Source organism: Neopsephotus bourkii, unplaced genomic scaffold (genome assembly GCF_033783945.1).
Source record: "Neopsephotus bourkii isolate Nb327-2 ecotype Australia unplaced genomic scaffold, CSIRO-AGI_Nbou_v1 NB_908, whole genome shotgun sequence".
Lineage (NCBI taxonomy): Eukaryota > Metazoa > Chordata > Aves > Psittaciformes > Psittacidae > Neopsephotus > Neopsephotus bourkii.
The window spans coordinates 909,699-917,386 of record NW_026901402.1 but is presented as its reverse complement, the minus strand read 5'-3'; positions in this window follow the sequence as shown (position 1 = coordinate 917,386).

Genomic DNA, 7,688 nt, shown 5'->3' with positions numbered 1-7,688 from the left:
CTTGCTTGGTCTGAATCTAGTTTTGTACAGTGTAATAAATCACATTTTTATCTACTATTCGTAGAAGTTTCCTGTGCACAGAGATGAATCAACTTGAATGTGTAATATCTGTAGTAGCTGGGAATGGAATGAGCACCATACAAGCAGTCCATGAGACTGTTGTGTAGCAATTGGTTGAATTAGCACTTTTTTTAATAGGATAGCTGGACTGTTATTAGGCTGTGCAAGAGGAGGAAAATATTTGTTTCTGCAGACAGGGAAACTACAGCCTTACCCATCGGTGGATTTTTCAATACAGGGTTTTATGTAGGATGGTTTGTTGTTTTGTGTTTTGTTTTTTTCTGCTATGGCTACAGTAATGATCAGGTGTGGAGCTAATGACATCCATTCTTATTCCTGTTCTTTCACAACAGTGCTATATGCCTTACTTTCCCAAGCACTGTGGTAGCCACTGGATGTGGTAAGGAACCAGCAGCTCTTCAACAATGATTTGCACCCCATTTCTTTAACTAATGTAATGGTTAAATAAACCAGTACATGTAGACTTGCTTTCCTGGCTCTATTACCCTATATGACCCAGGTAACCTTGACAATGGATGGTGATGGCTGGTATCCATTAATCGCTCCGTTAATGTGGTTACAGTTTTGCTACCCTTAACAAAACTTCCTGTAAGTATTGTTTATGTAGATGCCACCTGCTGCCTTTGAGAGCTTTAAAGAAAGGTTCTATAGTCAGGATCATCTCCCTCTAACTCCTGATGTAGCCCAAGGTACCATTAACCTGTCTGGGGCAAGGGCCTACTGGTTGGCTCATGTTCAACTTGGAGGTCACCAGGGTGCTCAGGTCTGAAAGCCAGCAAGATGAGCTTTTACACCTTTCTTCCACATCGGAAAAAAACAGGTGAAGAAACCTGTGCACACCTGCCAAACAGCATTTCACTGCAGGGCTATCACAATTTATTTTTAATTTTAAATACTTTGAGTGCAGAATCACACTGTCACGAGCGCTGTTACAAGCTTTTAGCACCGAGCATAAACCAAGCTTTGGGAGTAGTTCCACAAGCTGCTTAACTATGTAATGAATATATTTCTTAGGTTAGGCAAATACCAGCTTGATTAAAAGTGACTACATGGTCTGAAGTCATTGGATGCATAGAAGCTGCCCGGCTGTTACAGGCAGAGTCAGGCAGGTGTGCTCTCCTAAAGCAGTTGCAGTCAGCCAGTCAAAGTCACTCATCCAACCAAAATGAGAAATTACTATTTTTAGGGATAATTTCCATGGAACCATTCTTTCTCAGGCATTTCAGCTCAACCTGTGCCACTCCCATAGAATACTTAAATTTTCTCCAGTCCTCAGTCCCTATTTGATGTTCAGGTACTCACCAAAGAGAAGCAAAGGATCAGAGCATCACAGCCCACTGCAGGCAGCACCTGCCCAGCTGTGTAGCAGCATATTGACCATGTGCAAGTACTCCAGCATATGCTTCTCTAGGAGGGGGGACTACAGCCCTACCTCCCCTTTTCCCAGTAAGCAGTCCTGATGAAGAGAGTTTTTCCTCTCACATATGCTGGGCATGGGTAACTGTTACTCTCCAACTAAGGCTGCCAATTCAGTAAAGAGATACCACAATTACATAAGGCAAGCAGTATCAATTATTTGGAAAAGGTTGGCAAATTACAGTATTAGCTGTAATAGGCTCACCCACGTATTCTGAGGCTAAGTCTGCAAGGCCCCTGGCACAGCTTCTGAGTGTTCAAAAAAGGAAACCTGGGGCAGGTCTCACCTATTCCAAAATGGGCAACTTCTAAGTGATGCTTAAATTTCCAGATTTACAGGCTTAGAAGTAATAAAACAGACAAACAAAATCAACCTCTACCTTTTAGTTCCTCCCCTAAGGGGAAAAATAATGTCCTGACACTAATGGGGAATTATCAGGGACTTCAGGGAAGGATGGGGAAGGCTTTCCAAGATCTCAGGAATGCGTGAGAGAGCAGAGGAGAGGAGGTAGCTGAGAGTACAGTCCTTGAAGAAGGAGGATACTGGTTGAAGCTTTAGTTCAGCTATAAATTCAATAGTTTAATCCCACCATCACTTAAGTTCTTGCTGCAAACCGACCTACTAATCTTATAAAGGCACAGTCTTCTATCACCTGCACTTACCTGCTAAATTTCTGATCAATTAAGTTTAATTTATAGGCATATTAACATGGAATAGATCTGGAGAAGTGCTTGCTGTGTTACAGAGCATCGAGATTAAAGGCATCCAAACCCTTAACTTTGTCCCTATGCGCAGGGCACGTTCTTTCAAGTTGCTCATCATAACCAAAAATCCTGTTCTTGAATAGGATAACCAAGAAAAAACACTAAGAAAGAGGACTAGCTGTGTGTTAGTTCTGATTCTCTAAGCACTAAACCACCAGCCTAACAGTAGACATTAACAGTAATTCCACCCATTGCCCCCCATCGTCACCCCCCAACACTCTCAGATGTTCTGAACTCCTTAACTTTTCTTTATACTGTGCTTCATTCCTTCATGCCAGAACACCCATCTGATCCTTCACATCTCTTGGAAGCCTCCCCCCCATGCCCAATGCAGGCAGGTCTCACCGCACAGATCAGGAGCCCAGATCTTCCACTGGGGCTGAAACTGCTAACAGGCTGTCCACCTCAATCACAGCAATTGGCTTAACACACAGCAACAGCCATGCCATGCAGGCATGGGCAAAACCTTCAGGCTACAGGTGAGTTTAGAAAACAAGAAAGAAAAGCAAGTATATTTCATTAAATCCCTAATTTTCAACATAACCCTGTGTGCAGCATTCCTGTATATGTAGTATGACTCTGGGAACCTTGTGCTCCATCCTATCAAACAATAGTTTACTTCCTAATGGGAAATGATGCTTGACTTTGCTTTCCTTTGTTTGTCCTGTCAAATGTTCAAAAGATAAAGTGTTTGCAGGCATTAAACTGAAGGCAAGTCTGCTTAAGAGTAGGTGTCCATCACGAGGGGAGCATCAAAGATTAGGTCTCTATGTATCTTGGAGAGGATGTTTGCCTATGTGACCCAGAAAAAGCTAATAGGGTACAAGTACAAAAATCAAAGCAAGAAGTAATTATATTAACTATTTTGCACATAAGAATGCTTTAGCAGAAAAAAAATAGTAACGTAGCAAGTACAGTATTTAGATTCTAGACACATGAGTCTCCCTTTCTCCAGCACAGACACACCAATGTTTTCTCTGCCGCACCAATACCAGAAGCATTTTGCAGTGTGATCTTGTGGAGAATCATAAGGCTTCTGTACAAACAAGTTGTCAAAGACAACAGCATTTGGGGGTTTGATATGGATCTGTTGGAACAAGTCCAGAGGAGGGCCACGAGGATGATCAGGGGACTGAAGCACCTCCTGTATGAAGATAGGCTGAGAAAGTTGGGGCTGTTCAGCCTGGAGAAGAGAAGGCTGCGTGGAGACCTCATAGCAGCCTTCCAGTATCTGCTGGGGAGTGACTTTTCATTAGGGAGTGTAGTGATAGGACAAGGGGGAACGGATTAAAACTTAAACAGGGGAAGTTCAGGTTAGATGTAAGGAAGTTCTCTACTCTGAGGGTGGTGAGGCACTGGAATGGGGTGCCCGAGGAAGCTGTAGATGTCTCATCCCTGGCAGCGTTCAAGGCCAGTTTGAATGGAGCTTTGAGCAACCTGGTCTGGTGGAAGGCATCCCACGGCAGGGGGCTTGAAACTAGATGATCAGGTCCTTTCCAACCCAAAACATTCTATGAGTCTATGTTTCAAGGACAGAGATAAAAGCTAAGATAGACCAGAAGACATCGCTAACTTAAAGGAACGGTTCTGTATTAAATCAGAGCTGGTTTACTACATACCTCAAATAATTAAACCAGCTACTTCTCAGAAAAATCCTTTAAACTCAACTATTCGGTCTTCTCAGTACAAGGGATTAGAGCAACTAAAAAGCAAAACATCACTGATTAGTTTCAGTAGTGGACAAACTTGTCTTACAAAATACAGCTGGGTATTTTTCTTTGCAGTGAGTAATGCTTTTTATTTTCCAATAGCAAATTCACAGTTCAAAACATTATTAAGCTTTCACTAGTGTAATCTGGGTCTCAAAAGCATAAAAACTGAAGTGCCAGCCAAGCTTTTAACAGAGTATTATGGACTTGAAAAGATTATAGTTGCTTTGTTGAATCTTTCAGTAAATACTAGACAGAGAAGGAAAATTTTCTTCCCAAGTACAGAGCAGGCATTCCTTTATTCAGTACTAGTGCTAAGATTTAGTAAATATCATCTGAAAAACCATCTTCTCCTTACACTTTTGTTTACTGTTACATATTTCATGTCATTTTCTATTATTTACACCCCTATTTTGTGATTGTTTTCATACTCATTATTTTGAAACGATAGAAGTAACATCTTTCCTGCTATTATGCTGGCTGCACTTACAATAAATGTAACTCTCTCCTTTCAATTTCTAAACTGTATTCTTTGCCTTGCTGTCTGATTTCCTGTGTTGTATGGTGCAGAGCAGTCACGCTACAAGAAATTGAGAGACACAGACATCTAATGATACACACCTTTGCAAACTACCACCAGCAACTTAAGCCTTTTAAGACATTATTTTTCTACTTCATAGTGCTGGTTACATTTCCCAGGTACTTCAGAAACCAGCTATCAAGCACTCTGGGGAAAAAAAGTAAAAACCAGTAAGAATCAGACTGGTTTGGACTGAAAGGGACCTTAAAGCTCATCCAGTTTTAACCCCCTGCCATGGGTTGGGACACCTTCCACTAGACCAGTTTGATTAAAGCCCTGTCCAACCTGGCCTTGAACACTTCCAGGGACCCAGTTCACACACTCTGGTAAGGAGCATTTTACCTAAATGTTCCCTGCTAAGTTTATTTAGACAAGAAAGTGAGCAGACCAGAGTGGAAGAGCAAGAAGCGGACAATACGCTTTTGTCTATAGTGCTTGACTGGTAACAGGGCTGCATTTCACTTTTGTCACAGCCCAGGATGTGCAGGTCTCACCTCGTTATGTGGCCCGCACACGCAAGAGCATTCCAGGTCTTCCAGTTTACATATAGCTGGTGAAAATTAGGGAAGGAATGCTGCTCTGCCCAAGCTTTCATAACAGCCAATAAATGAAACAAAAATAAGAGTAAAGTTTAAACCAATAAATACCAGTTGAACAAAAGATTTGCAGTTTGTCAAAACCAATGAATTCTTCCCATTGTGAAAGCAGTGTGTGATGCTTTAAGTCTAGGATGCTGTAGCTTCTGAGACAGCATGATTTGGACAAACATAGCTATTACTTCCCTGGCGGTATTCTACAACGATGCAAGTAACATCTATGCAGATGGAAACAGATTCATATGACAAATAAAACAGGACAAAAAAATTATCAAAGAATAAGGCATTTCAGTTCAAACTAAATCTTTATTCATATGGAAAATACTACTTTTCTTTTTGCAAATGATGCTAATAAATAAAAATACTAAGAACTTTGCTTAGAGTTAAATGAAGTGACTAGATACAGCCACACAAAGCTTTTAATTCCCGTTAAAACCACGCCAACAATCATGCAGACTGGCTACAAGAAAGCAATATAAACTATATTTTATTTTGTGCAATCTTATCGTACAGTCTTAATACTACCTTCTTCTAAACCATTTCACAAAGATTGAAATGCAGTTTCAAAACAAATATTAAGGGACATATTCTACACTTAATCCACAACGGAGCTGGGTACAGTGTAAACCCATAAATGCATAAGAAGTTAAAGCATCTAAAGAAGGTAAAAGAAAGCAGACCCCATTCTGAAAATTCAGACATGTTTATGAACATAAGAGAAGGAAAGCTCACACCTGTGAGTTCTCAACAGACAAATACATTATTAAAGCATAACAATAAATTATATTAAATTTTATAACGTTCATCCTTAGAACGGTTATTTCTAGGGAATCTCACTTAAAAAACACACGAAAATGTTCAGCACTAGGAGCTAAACTAACTACATATCTTGATTTCCCACTTGGATTCAATTTTTGTTTTATAACAGGCTTCAGCTTTGTGGTCATGCTCTTTATCATATCAATTTAAAAATAAACTGAAAAATGTTGCTGTGCATCAAACACATCATCAAGGTGAGAAACAGGCACTTAACAGTATAATGTGCAAGGCAAAACCTTTACTGGTCACAGTATAAATAGTTTCTTCAGGAGGGAAATTAAAAGTTCTCAGCCCATCTTTGAGAGCAAAATATTGAGGGCTGTTAGCAGATTTTTTTCCTGTTCTTTTATGTCAGCACCAAGAACCAAACTAAATACTAAATTATGCCTTGGAGGGTATTCCATAAACTATAAAATGCAGCATACTTTACCCAAGAATACTAATTCCTTCCTATAATTAACCTCAGCATAGGTACTTGCCAATGGCAACTACAGAGTTTACTCACAGACTGAATGATGCAAGATAAATGCTACCCCTTTCTCCTCTATTAGTGTTTTTTCTAATACATAATGCCAATTTTAGAAATATTTGCCAGTTACAAGATCCTGTCTTGCAGCACAGAACACCAATGTTCCTTTACATAAACTTAAGAACAATGTTTTTTAACATCCTATTAATATCAGAAAAAATAACAAAAACATTTTGCTACTGTTTCCCTCCAGGCACATCTCAACAGGAATCTCAAAAAGAAAAAAATAACTATGCAGGAACTGCAAGGTGGAAAATTAGACATGAATTTGAAGAGAGAGGAGAAAGAGAGCTAAGAAAGGAGTAATGTGGCAGAAACAGAAACAAGGGACAAGCTCAGAAGAAAATTGCATGCATCCCTTTTCGTCAGTGTAAGTTTCCTGCAAAAACACACGTAACAAGACATCCATTATATAAAGGTATAGGCTTTCCTGAAAAATGTTGATTTTCTCTGAAATGCTAACCTGATCTCCCGACCATACTGGCCCCATTGCTGGGCAGTCAACAAGTCTTCAGTTCTGTTACACCAGTTTAACAACCAGGAGAGAAAAGGCCTGCTGATCATTTCTTATGAAACTTTTGGTTTAATTCTTTTTCATAAATGTTAAAGTAGTATTTATATAGGATATAAACAAAATGCAAACCAACTTTGGATCTGGCATCAGCCTCACTGCTAATGAGAGACAATATGCTAGAAAGAGGCACTTTTAGTATTCTTATATACATTTCAAACCTCAAGTTTAACACTTCTCTTTCTTTTACCAAAAAAAAAAAAAAAAAAAAAGTAAAGCATCAGTAGCTAACAAGACAGAGCTTTATAACAACGCTTCAGAAGTTGTGTGCATGCACATAGTAGTAATGGCTCAGTTACTCAGTTACCCTGAAAACACCAGAGTATAATTCAGTCACTGCTTATGGGGCAGGGCAGGAAGGAACAGCACAGTACGAAGCCAGAAAGTTGTTTGTAGAACAAGGACCAGCTACAGTAAAAACAAAAACATAAGCCCTCCATAAGAAGCAACTTATCCCTAGATTCAGGACTACAGATACTGAATATCAAGATCTTCTTATACTCTACTCACTGCTGCTTTCCAAATTTTCAATCATTTTTGGCATAACATGCATCTTAAAAGCTAAGCAGCTTAGCTTTGTCATTTGTCAATTCAATAACAAAACAAAAACACCAAAACAAAT